The sequence below is a fragment of the Heteronotia binoei genome, chromosome 5 (genome assembly GCF_032191835.1).
Source record: "Heteronotia binoei isolate CCM8104 ecotype False Entrance Well chromosome 5, APGP_CSIRO_Hbin_v1, whole genome shotgun sequence".
NCBI classification, from domain to species: Eukaryota; Metazoa; Chordata; class Lepidosauria; order Squamata; family Gekkonidae; genus Heteronotia; species Heteronotia binoei.
Window position 1 is genome coordinate 166925588 of NC_083227.1, and position 13815 is coordinate 166939402.

A 13815-nucleotide genomic window follows, 5' to 3' on the forward strand; every position below is an offset into this window, starting at 1 on the left:
AGACCCTCGGTCCATCAAAGTCAGTATTGTCTTCTCAGACTGGCAGCGGCTCTCCAGGGTCTCAAGCGGAGGATTTTCACGCCTACTTGCCTGGACCCTTTTGAGTTGGAGATGCCGGGGATTGAACCTGGGACCTTCTGCTTCCTAAGCAGATGCTCTGCCACTGAGCCACCGTCCCTCCCCTAACTGGCAGCGGCTCTCCAGGGTCTCAAGCTGAGTTTTTTGACACCTATTTGCCTGGACCCTTTTTAGTTGGAGATGCCGGAGATTGAACCTGGGACCTTCTGCTTCCTAAGCAGATGCTCTGCCACTGAGCCACCGTCCCTCCCCTAACTGGCAGCGGCTCTCCAGGGTCTCAAGCTGAGTTTTTTGACACCTATTTGCCTGGACCCTTTTTAGTTGGAGATGCTGGGGATTGAACCTGGGACCTTCTGCTTCCCAAGCAGATGCTCTGCCACTGAGCCACCATCCCTCCCCTAATACTGAACCCAGACAGAGGCTCCTTTTTTCAGGGATTGGCTTGCTCACTTTTTTGAAGAGTGGCAAATTGTTTGCTCAGATACTTTGGTTTTATCTATACATAATAGTGGGTATTTTTTGGAGTTTGTTTTCTTGCTCTCTTGTTCCCCTATGATGGCAGCAGCTGATAATCCTTATCCTGAACTACAGTTATGGCTCCAGGAGCTTCGGGACAAGGGAGCAGTTGAGAGCGTTCCCTCCGGCCTCCAATCACAGGGATTTCATTTGAAGTTTTTCCTTGTTGACAAGGTCAGGAACTGCAGGCCCATCCTTGACCTAAGGAAATTAAATAAGTTGCTTTGAAATTTAGAATGGTCCCTCCTTCATCTGTTGTGGAATGCCTTTTTCCTGGCTCTTGGTTTCGTGTTCTGGACTGTAAAGATGCCTACTTTTGCATCACTATTCAACCCACATGTAGGAAGTACCTTTGCTTTAGGTACAGTTCTGAGATTTTTCTTCTCTTCCCTTTGGTTTAGCCACAGCCCCTAGGGCAGGGGTGTCAAACTCATTGGATATGAGGGCCAGATCTGACATAAGCATGGCCTTTTCGGGCCAGACCATGCGTGCCATAATATGTAATGACAGGTAGGGGAGATATAAACTTTACAAAGGACACAAACACACACACACAGCCTAATCCACTTTACTGGCTTGTTGAACCTCAGCCAATAGAAGCAAGAGAGACTTGGCTCAGTAGCTCTGCTGTGCAATTGAGAGAGCCTGGCAAAGCAAACTCTTTCCCACACTTCCTCCCCAAGGGAGGAGCTTTGCTCCATAGCTCCTGTGCAATTGAGCAAGTCTGGCAAAGCAAGCTGTGATGCAGAAGGAAGCAAGAGAGGGAGAAGGAAGCAGATGACAGTGAGTTGCTCGCGGGCCTGATAGGAGCCCTCCGGGGGCTTGATTCAGCCCCCAAGTCACATGTTTGACACCCCTGCCCTAGGATTTTTACCAAGTGTATGGCTCTGGCTGTGGCATACCTGAGAACTCAGGGCTGTGACATTTTTCTTTACTTGGATTATTGGCTCATCATTTTTCCCTCTAGAAAGTGCCTGAGGGTAGATATAAACAGTTTTGACTACCTGTCACAGACTGGGGCTAGTGGTTGATGGAAAGAAGTCTTTCCTGGTTCAGTTCATCAGGGTCCTCTCTTGATTCCTTAAACACTAAAGCCTTTTTACCACAAGATACAGAAGGATTATCAAGAAGATGGTCTCGTGTTTTGTTAAGAAAAAAAATGGCAGTTTGTTAGGAATATTCAATGCCTATTTCAATTTGATGGTGTCCACTACAGCAGATATTCCCTTAGGCAAGCTTCACAAGTGTGACCTTCAGAATTAGTTTGTCAGAAGAAGACGACATTGGATTTATATTCCACCCTCCACTTAAGAGTCTCAGAGCAGCTCACAATCTCCTTTATCTCCCTCCCTCCCCCACAACAGACACCCTGTGAGGTGGGTGGGGCTAAGAGGACTCTCACAGCAGCTGCCCTTTCAAGGACAACCTCTGCCAGGGCTATGGCTGACCCAAGGCCATGCCAGCAGGTGCAAGCGGAGGAGTGGGGAATCAAACCTGGTTCTCCTAGATAAGAGACGGCACACTTAACCACTACACCAAACAGGAAGTTTAACACTATGGACCATGCACTGGGGCATCATTTTTCCATCCCTAGGTTGGTCATCAGGTTCTTCTTATGGCGGAAAGAAGATGCTAATCTTTTTGAAGTTTTGGGTGTTAGGTTGCAGACAGCACCCTTTACAACTGATGCATCCTTAACAGGATGGGGAGTTCATTGTGAGGGTTTCCACATTCAGTGTAGGTAGTCTGTATTAGGCAAACCAACACCCTCAAGCTGTGTGCAGTCTGTTTCACTCTCACCTCTCTAGCAGATATCCATGGGGCAAGGGAGTTCCAGTCTAGATTCTCTAGACCAGCAACACAGCAACAGGTTATTAATTGAACAAGCAGGGAACTTCAGGATTGAGGACTATGCAAGAGGAAGCAGTTGCAATCAGGATAATGGCTGTCGAGAACCAGATTTCCCTCAGTGCAATTCACATAGCAGATTCCCTGAACTCCACTGTCAATAGACTGAGCAGGATTTACCTTTCAAATTATGAATGGTCCACCAAGACCAAGTACCCTTCTTTGGGTTTCCAAGAGGTAGGGCTTTCCCCCAGATGGACCTCTTTGCCACAAACAAGTCAATGAAAGCCCCAAGTTTTTGCTCCTTAGCAGACAGTGATACCACTTCACTGAGGAATGCATTTCAGATCCCCTGGAAGGAGGATCTGTTTTATGCCTTTTCCCCATTTTGAACAGGGTTCTTGGAAAGATTGCAGCAGAAAACGTGGACTCCAGTCTTGTAGCACCTTTTTTTTGTCTTGGCAGAGGTGCTTTGCAAAACTCCTGTGTCTGGCAGGTTCTGAATATGAAACTTTCCCTACCATTTGGGATCTCTTGACTTGGGGGCCCCTGTTGTACCATGATGTGGGCCACCTGCACCTTACAGTTTGGAGGATTCGACCACACCTACCCCTTTCACCACAGAGGTCTATGATAGCAAGCCCTGACCTCTCAGTACTAAGGCCCCCTACACCAGGGTGCAGAGTTCATTGGCCGCTTTTCAGCCCAGGGTTCTGATCATGGACCTCTGTAAAGCAGTGACATGGAGAGCTGAGGACAAATTTGTCAGACATGAACACTCTGGACCTGCAATTAAGGAAGGATGCGGAAGTTGGCGAGACAGCTCTCTTCAATCACTGCTTCAATGACAGCATCACCTTTTCTCACTAAAATCCCTGGGGCTACACTGAAAATGAAAACAGAGTTGCACTTACGGTATGTCACAGAAGTGAGTACACCCCCTCACATTTTGTAAATATTTAAGTATATCTTTTCATGTGACAACACTGAAGAAATGACACTTGGCCACAATGTAAAGTAGTGAGTCTACAGCTTGCATAACAGTGTAAATGTGCTGTCCCCTCAAAATTACGCAACTCACAGCCATTAATGTCTAAACTGCTGGCAACAAAAGTGAGTACACCCCTAAGTGATAATGTCCAAATGGGGCCCAAAGTGTCAATAATTTGTGTGGCCGCCATTACTTCCCAGCACTGCCTTAACCCTCTTGGGCATAGAGTTCACCAGAGCTTCACGGGTTGCCACTGGAGTCCTCTTCCACTCCTCCGTGATGTCATGTAGCTGGTGGATGTTAGAGACCTTGCGCACCGCCACCTTCCATTTCAGGATGCCCCACAGATGCTCAATAGGGTTTCGGTCTGGAGACATGCTTGGCCAGTCCATCACCTTTTCCTTCAGCTTCTTTAGCAAGGCAGTGGTCGTTTTGGAGGTGTGTTTGGGGTCGTAATCATGTTGGAATACTGCCCTGCGGCCCAGTCTCCGAAGGGAGGGGATCATGCTCTGCTTCAGTATGTCACAGCACATGTTGGCATTCATGGTTCCCTCAATGAACTGTAGCTCCCCAGTGCCGGCAGCACTCATGCAGCCCCAGACCATGACATTCCCACCACCATGCTTGATGTAGGCAAGACACACTTGTCTTTGTACTCCTCATCTGGTTGCTGCCACACACGCTTGACACCATCTGAACCAAATAAGTTTATCTTGGTCTCATCGGACCACAGGACATGGTTCCAGAAACCCATGTCCTTAGTCTGCTTGTCTGCAGCAAACCGTTTGCGGGCTTTCTTGTGCATCATCTTTAGACGAGGCTTCCTTCTGGGACGACAGCCCTGCGGACCAATTTGATGCAGCGTGTGAGGGAGTGTACTCCCTTCTGTGACATACTGTACCTGTAACTTATGTTCATTGATGTCTTCTGTGCAGAAACACATTCCCTCCCTCCTTGCCCCACTGTGAGCTCTCATAGACTCTATGCTTTTTCTTGTTGGGGGTTTGCAGCAGCCTGGCAGGAATTGTGCATGGGGGAGGGGGGTGACCCCTGAGCATGTGATGGTTAGATGGGAAAACGCCATGACATCAGCTTCAGAAAGGGGAGGGGCTTGAAGCTAGAAGAGCTCTGTCTGCGGCAGGTGCAGTCCCCAGTGCATGTCTGCATGGAAAACATCAATGAATATCAATTACAGGTAAGTGCAGCTCCGTTGCCCTATGACATGCCCTTATTATGGCCAACCAAAAATAAGTGCTAATGTCAAATTCTCCAGAATTGGTGGGAGGGGAGGGGGGAGGAATGCTTGAAGCCATGTGAGTTGTGATGCCCCTTTGAATCTCCAGGGCACTTCTCTCCAGCATCCCAAACGATATGACTTGTAGAACAGCTTTTATCCTTAGCTTCTTGGCTGTACTAAGTTTGCAACATAGGCCCTCAGAAACAGCGCTAGGATGTTTTTAAAATTGATAAGTAAATGATGGTTTTATATGTTTTATTGAATTGAATTGTTTTTATGATGTTGTAAGCCGCCCTGAGTCCGCTTGCGGAGAGGGCGGGATATAAATGTGAAGTAATAAATAAATAAAGATGAGGCCAAGCATACTATACTGCTGTCTGCTAGACAGGGATCATGCCTGGATGTGCTCTTACCTCTTTGGATTTCCCATGCAGAACGCAACATGTATTTGACTGATCAGACAGCCATCTGCGGAAAGTGCCTTTTTAGGGACTTCTGAGATACAGCTGGCTTTGTGCAGAAGGGACGGATCAGCCAAGAAGGTCAGAGCGCCTGCTCCGGCTGCAACGCCACCGAGGATGTTCTCCGCAGCTGAGAACGAAACGTCTGGAAGGAAAACTTTCTCCAGTAGAACACGGCACTTGAGCCCGAAAGATTCTACAAACCCTAATGATGTTACCAGCCGTGAAAACCTGAAATCTTTGATAGATCAGATACTGCTTCGTCTTGGTATGTTTTTACACTAGTGGTCATACTTTGAGAAAGAAATGTTAGAGAGGGACACATATTTTGCCACTAGGGGATGCTGTAGCTTTGTGAAAGAAGCTTTGCCTTTGAATCCCAGGCAGGATGCAACCTGTCCTAAGGGAAAGAGGCGTGGTCAAACACATAGCTAGGCTTTATTTTCCATTGGTGAGAGGGCAGGAATAACTGCAGATCGTAATTATAGGAGTCATAATTTGCTATAGTAAAGATCAACAAAATTGGGTATTTTTAGATTTTAAAAATAAGTCTCTGTTTTACTTAAAATGTTTATATACTCCTTTGCACTGTACTTCAAGTGCAACAGAAGAAACTCGTTAACAACCACGTTAAATTTAAATCTGTACATAAGCAAATGTAAAACCAGCAAACTGAGTCAGTTCTCTCCACTCTGCCTTACTAGTTATTGGTGATGACTTAGAATCATAGTGTTCGAAGGGATCTCCGGGGTCATCTAGTCCACCCCCCTACACAATGCAGGAAATCCACAAATACCTTTCCCCCCCCCCCTACTCCCAGTGACCCCTACTCCATGCCCAGATAATGGTTAAAAAAACAAACCTCCAGGATCTGTGGTCAAACTGGTCTGGAGAAAATTGCTTCCGGACTCTTAAGTGGCTATTAGCGTTTCCCTGAGCATGTTAAGAAAGGGCCACATACGATTCTTCTTGCCGTTCCTCTCATGATCTGCCAAAGTTTACAGAATCAGCATTGCTGTAGGCCAGGGGTGGGGAACCTTTTTTTCTGCCAAGGGCCATATGGATATTTATAACATCATTCGCGGGCCAAAAAAATTATCAACTTAAAAAACAGTGCTCCTCCAAGGGAGAATGATTCAGGCCAGCAAAATTAATGCAAATAATTGTTTTTCTATTTGAAGTCATGTGGGGAGAGCCTAATTTGGCACGTGCGCACAAACACACACAGCCCACTGCCCTAGGCAAATGCATAGGTCCAGGGCTTTTTTGTAGAAAAAGCCCAGCAGGAACTCCTTAGCATATTAGACCACATCCTCTAATATTAGCATATTAGGTCACACTCTCACTGGCATATTAGGCCACACCATCTGGGATAATCAAGTGCAAACTGAACTGTGACAGTAACTTTTCCAGGCCCTGCAGCAATTCTGACTGGCCAGCCAGGCCCCAGGGAAGCTGCTGCAGAGTACATCTGGGACCTGTGATCTCTGCCTGGTCCTGGGGAGGCTGCTGCACAGCATGGCTGGGCCCCACGATCCTCGCTGGCCAGCCAGGCCCCAGGGAGGCTGCCACATGGCCAATTCCTGAGGGCCACACCAAGTGACATTGAGGGCCACATACGGTCCTCGGGATGGAGGTTCCCCACCTAGGGTTGCCAAGTCCAATTCAAGAAATATCTGGGGACTTTGGGGGTGGAGCCAGGAGACATTAGGCGTGGAGCCAAGATCAATGCTGTGAAAAGCATCATTGAACTCCAAATTCAAATTGCATTTCTCCCAATTCAAAGCAGCGAATGGAGTTTTCTTTCTTGCAAAAAGACAAATACTTCAGTGACTTACTTATAGATGTTTAATTCAGTGTAGAATATCACTATTTAATCTTCATTGCTCTTGGACTAATGAGCGGTTCACTTCTAGTGCCATTACGAAAATGGCAACCGCGTGGTGGAGCTGGAGGCAAAGAAGGTGCTACAAATCCCACACCTGTTGGAATTCTACGCCACCATCATGCCTCTTGGTGCCAGAGATCCTTACCAGGTCTCCGATAGAGCCCCCCTTGAAGGGGCCCCTCCGTTCACGCGGCTCAGAAGAGCTGCTGGGAGAGGTTCAGCAAGCTGCTTCTGACCCTGAAGCTCACATGACCCGGTAGCCTATCCTTCATTATTTCCTATGGAAGGAAGGCATTTAAAAAGATGTGCGGTCCTTTTAAAATTGATGGCCTGAACTCCCTTTCTTGTCACACCCTTGATCCTGGCTCCGCCCCCAAAGTCTCCTGGCTCCACCCCCAAAGTCTCCTGGCTCCACCCCCAAAGTCCCCAGATATTTCTTGAATTGGACTTGGCAAACCTATAAGTGAGAAATGAAAGTAACATTTTGGCTAAATGGCAAGAGGCACTCTTGATACAATTGACCAACGCCAATTGGTATTTTAACTTAGAATTTGTGCAGTACCTTAATATTTTGATCAGAATCAATCAATATATTTGTTACCTTACTGTGCATTTATTCTAACGATGACTTAATTTATCTACTGTGGAGTTCCAACAACACAAGAGTTTAATATGAATGATACATGTTGCTTTAGTGAAGGCAAATGTTGATGAATAGCTTTATCAGTAGAGAGTGCCACCTGACTTGGCAGTTCTGGACCTGAGATAATGTATTTTTAACCAAAAGGAATAATGGCTCATAACAGACAATCTATATCATGAGGCATGGGTGAATGTGTCCGTACTAGAAACCAGCATCCTGAATTCTCAGACAGGCTTGAACCCTGTCTTGGCATGTGTGGAGAAACACCATTTTAGGCTATGGTTATCTGGAAGTTGGCAGGAAGAGGCTGTCAAACTCAAGAGAGGCTTTGGTCTAGTCTCTTCCTCCTGCCCCCTCCCCTCCTGCCTGGAACCAGCAATTCTGAGAGGGGAGCTCCTACAGAGACACAAAGTCCTTGAGGCTTGTCTCCCAGAATGCTGCAAGAGAGGAGAGGTAAACCAGTTCCTGGGCGGGAACTGGATTTTGATATAGGAGATTTTGGGTGGGAAGCCCTCAGTTAAAAACAGAAAGTTCTTGAGGCTTGTCTCCCAGAATGCTGCAAGAGAAGAGAGGTAAACCAGTTCCTGGGCGGGAACTGGATTTTGATATAGGAGATTTTGGGTGGGAAGCCCTCAGTTAAAAAAGTTGAGTTCAGTTAGTCAGTCTGACAACAGACTCCGGAAAGTATGGTCAGGTTTGCAACAATCTAAGTGCATGTCATCCAGTTAGGGCAAGTATTATAATAGGGAGAGAAGGAGCGTTTTTTCCCCCAACTATGATTTGTTTCTTCTGTTCACTTTTTAAAAATGCCTGTAAATAGTTGTATACTTTAAATAAATGTTATGTTTGTTTGAAGTGGAGTCCCTCTGTACCACATAGTCCCCCCAGCCTCCTGGAATGCTAGGAGTGGGTTGGAGAATCCCTAGGGTGGAGAGAAGAGGCAAATGGCTGGTTGCCAACTCTCCAGGGGAGCCCCAAAGATTCCTAGGAAGCCCCAAGAAGAGTTCTTATGAGTCTAGAGGAAGGTTAGGAGGCTGTCCTGCCTAACCAGAACCCAGAGAGGAACAGTGGTGGCAGCGAATACCCTGAGGCAACAGTGGAACATCCCTTTCAGTTCAGTATACCAGGAAGGCCTGGGCAGGATTGGGGCCTGCTAGCAGACGCAGGACCAGTCCTCCACAGCATGCATTAAGCTTGCCCTCTGTACAGGCCCGCCGCTGAGGTTTCCAGCGCCCCAGGCCGAAATCTGTCTCCCACCCCCTCTTTTTTTTTAATAGACTTTCAAGCGCACGGCCCAACGACGTCATCAGGCTGTGCGGGCAGGCCCCGCTATTCTCGGCTGTCTCCCACTTTGGAGCAGGAGAGAGCCGGAAGACAGTGGGCACACTGAGAACCACTGGCTCTGAGTGCGCTCGCTCCCCACCCCCCCAGAGAGGGGCAGCACCTCCCTGACTTTGCCGATGCTGGGGGGGGGGCTTGGCAGTGGTGAGGTCAGGGTGAGGGGGGCGGGGGCTTCAGCAAGGTCAGGGGGTGGGGAGCGCGTCCGCTTTCTTCCCAATGTTGCGGAGGCTCTGCAAGGTCGGGAAGTTAGCAACAGCCGGACGCTTTTGGCGCCCTTAGGCGTGTGGCACCCCAGGCGGCCACCTAGTTGGCCGACTCCCAGGCGCCAGGCCTGCCTGTGTATTGTTGTGGGGGGCAGGGGATCTACAAAGGCAGCTAGGGTTGCCAAGTCCAATTTAAGAAATATCTGGGGACTTTGGGGGTGGAGCCAGGAGACATTAGGGGTGGAGCCAAGATCAAGGCTGTGACAAGCATCATTGAACTCCAAAGGGAGTTCCGGCCATCACATTTAAAGGGACACCTCTTCAATGCCTTCCTTCCGTAGGAAATAATGAAGGATAGGGGCACCTTCTTTTGGGGCTCATAGAATTGGACCCCCTGGTCCAATTGTTTTGAAACTTGTGGGATATTTTGGGGAGAGGAACTAGATGCTGTACTGAAAATTTGGTGCCTCTACCTCAAAAAACAGCCCCCCCAGAGCCCCAGATACCCGCGGATCAATTCTCCATCATTTTCTATGGGAATAAATCTCCATAGGGAATAACAGAGTTCCCAGCAGACATTTCCTTCCCCTCCCCCCGCTTTCTGATGATCCTGAAGTGGGGGAGGGCCTCCAAACCGGGGGATCCCCTGCCCCCACCTGGGGATTGGCAACCCTAAAGGCAGCTGGTAGTAGCGGGGGAGGGCTCTGTTTTGCTTGTGTGGCAGAAGAGTTAACGAAACTCATTATTTTGTGTATTTTCATTATGTAATTTTTTAGGGGCCAAGGAGATTGGCCGTAGTTCATAAACTTTAATCCACACACATACACACTATTTATCTACCTTCTCTCCCTGTCTTCCACTTTATACACTGCTGGGCTTAATTGTGGCAGGATATCATAATTGTTTCACAAGCAAGAGATCCCAAACATCTTGGCTGTCATCCCAACACCCCCAACTACCCTGAATTAAAGAATCGCGAACTTTGCAATGAGCAGCAGTCAAGTTGATGACGTAGTGAAACCACAAGAGCCTGTTTAGGTGAACGGTTGCACACTTGTTTTACCTTACTTTCTTCAACTCCTTCTTGTGCAAGCTTTTGTAGGAGGACTAGGTCAAAGGCCTTAAAGAAATCCCAATGTATCAGCCAAATTCCTCCCCCTCCCCTGAAATCATGTACTGTATCAAATAAGGAACCAAGGTAGGGACAGGATTGCTTTTAACACAAAGGCACAGGGATGGCTGAGTTTCGAACATCTATGAAGCTCCCTAACACTGAATCAGACCCTTGGTCCATCAAGGTCAGGACTGTTTATTCTGACCAGCAGAGGCTCTCCAGGATCTCAGGCAGACAGACAGGGCCAGTGCCAGGCTTGCTGGCGCCCTGGGCTGGGAGGGCACCCACGAGCAGCCACTGCCCTTCTGGTGCCCGGCAAAGGTAGTGTCAATCAGTTGATAGGCAGGGCCTTTAAATTGCCTGGGAGGGCGGCACCTGCTCACTCTCCCAATCACAGGAGCAGCCAGGCTGGGCTGCCGTTTCTTTTAAAGAGCCTCCCCCTCTATTTAAAGATGGTCTTTAAACCGCATGGGATGGGCAGCAGCTGCTCCTGCCACTCTGCCTGTGCAATTTGAATCGCTGGCAGCGGCGGCCTTCAAGTGCCTCCGCTGTGGCTTGGAAGCTGCCCCCTCCGGCAATCCAAATCACACAGGAAGAGCAGCAGGATCAGCCGCTGCCCTGCCAAGTCCAATTCAAGAAATATCTGGGGACTTTGGGGGTGGAGCCAGGAGACTTTGGGGGTGGAGCCAGGAGACATTAGGGGTGGAGCCAAGATCAAGGCTGTGACAAGCATAATTGAACTCCAAGGGAGTTCTGGCCTTCACATTTAAAGGGACGGCACACCTTTTCAATGCCTTCCTTCCATAGGAAATAATGAAGGATAGGGGCACCTTCTTTTGGGGCTCATAGAATTGGACCCCCTGGTCCAATCGTTTTGAAACTTGGGGGATATTTTGGGGAGGGGCACTAGATGCTGTACTGAAATTTTGGTGCCTCTACCTCAAAAGACAGCCCCCCCAGAGCCCCAGATACCCGCAGATCAATTCTCCATTATTTTCTATAGGAATAAATCTCCATAGGGAATACCAGAGTTCCCAGCAGACATTTCCCTCCCCTCCCCCCCCCCCGCTTTCTGACAACTCTGAAGCGGGGGGAGGGCCTCCGAACTGGGGGATCCCCTGCCCCCAACTGGGGATTGGCAACCCTACTTCCTGCGCGATTCAAAGATCCTGACGACCAACTGGCTCTTTAAATGCAGGGGGAAGCCAGCCTGGCTACTTCTGCCAGCATTCCCGTGTGATTGGGAGAGCGCCCAGGAGCAGGTGATTTAAAGGCCCTGCCGAATAGCTGATCACCAGGACCTTTCCTGGGCATAGGAAGGGCAGTGGCCGCTCCTGGGTGCCTCCACACAATTTAAATTGCCCAGAAGAGAGGGGGCGGCCCCCAGCCTCCCAAGGGGGCCAATTCAGTGCCCCCTAGGGCCACACCTTAGGCAACTACCTAAGGTCACCTAATGGGTGCCCCAGCCCTGCAGGCAGCAGTCTTTTACATCACTTGAAGCCTGGTCCTTTTAACTGGAGATGCTGGCGACTGAACCTTTCTGCATGCAAAGCAGAGCTCTTCCACTAAGCCAAGTCCTTCTTCTTTTTAACAATTTAATTTTTATTAAAACTTTTATAAAGCAATACAAACTCAAACAAATCAGACAATTTTTACAAAACTTCATAAATGTGGAATGAAAAATAAGGTAGGTAATAAGTAAGTCATACGTCAACAAGCCTAAGAAAAATTCTATATAAGAAATTTAGACATATACTTAATAAATCATCAAATTCAAGTATTTGGATGGAATAGTACCATCTGTAGAATCCTTGTTATTTCCATACTCCAAAAAGACAAACCATCTTTCCATAAACCAATCACCCGATTTTGGATTATCGTGTAATATGATGTAAGTTGAAGTCCTTTTTTTATGCTTGCGGGGAGGGCGGGATAGAAATTTAAAGTAATAAATAAATAATAAATAAATAAAATAAATGAACTTTGAATTCCCAAGCCCAAGTCAACTAGGAAGCTGACTGAGGTGAACTTTAAATTCTGTTAATCCTTCCCCCGCCCCTACATACAACTGCAGTGCTCCATTGTTCATCGTTGTCTCTGAGCATTGTTCTAGTTTGGCCTATAAACCTTGAATGCCAGATTTCTCTTAAAGCTGCCTTAATTCCTTTGGATCATTATGACTTATCATGATCAAATCAAGGCACCTTCTTGATGGAACCATCTGAGCTCCTTTTTTGTAGTAACGAGGAGATACGAAGAGGAATTCTTGGTGATCCCCAGCTGTGGAATTTCCTTCCCTTCCATCACAGTCCCATTTGTCATTCTCTTGTCTTGCATTCAACAGTTGAGGTTGAACACATGAAGCTGGCTTATACTGTGCCTGTTCACTTGTCTTGCAACGTCAGTACTGTCTACTCTGGCATGCAGCCACACCCCAGCATCTCAGGCAGAAGTCTTTACCTCGTTCTTTTAACGAGTGATGCCAGAGACTGAAGTTGGAACCTTTTGCATGTGAAGCAAATGCTCTATCACTGAGCCATTTAAACTGGTGTGAATATGGTATGGCATTATGGATTGGTGCGTTTGATTATTCCTTGGAACGCATCCAAGCCAAATTTCTTCGTAAAATTTTGGGAATGCCATGCTGTGTGCCTTATGCAGCCCTATGCCTAGAATCGGGGCAGGTCCCACTTGAAACTAGGGCATGGCTCTTAACTGTTAAATATTGGTTGCGAATACACTATAACTTCGATCCTTCCAGTCTTAATCTCTCAAATGCTCTCAGAATCTAGTTACTCTAATTGGCTAGTCTCCATCGAGAAAAAGATTAGCACTGTTGGTTTACCTTTAGAGTCATTATCCATGCTCTCACAAACAGAGGCATTTTGCATGATTAAAGCCAGAATTCTGGATATTGAATTACAAAATCTCCACAGCGCCGCTAATAAAACTTGTTCTCCCGTGAGTCTAGGGTTTTCGTTTGATGTTGGCCATATGGCTTCCTAGCTCTATTCTTTGCAAAGTCCTCAACAGCGTAGGGCCTTTTCATTGGCAAGATTTGATGTTATGCCATCAGCAGTTCTATATGGTAGATATCATAACTTACCCTACCCGGCCAGACTATGTCCGTGTAAGTCCGGATCTATTGAAACCATTTCACATATTCTCCTGTATTGTCCTTTTTATCTAAGTATTCGTGGTCGATTTTTGGATCCTATTCTTTTAAATAAGATGGGTCTGGCTGATCCAGATAAGGCCCAGTTTCTTTTGAAGGATGCTACTCCTGACATAACTGTAAATACTGCCTTATTTCTGTACTGGGCCAAAAAGATTCGTCAAGACAAGGAACAGTCTTGTTGTCCCATTTAACTGTGATCTTATGTAAATGTACTCTAATCCTGATGTCCAGTATTTTAACCTATTTTCTGTTTCTCAACCCATTGTTCCTTTAACCTGTTTTTACATGCCATTAAAGGTTGATTGATTGATTGATTG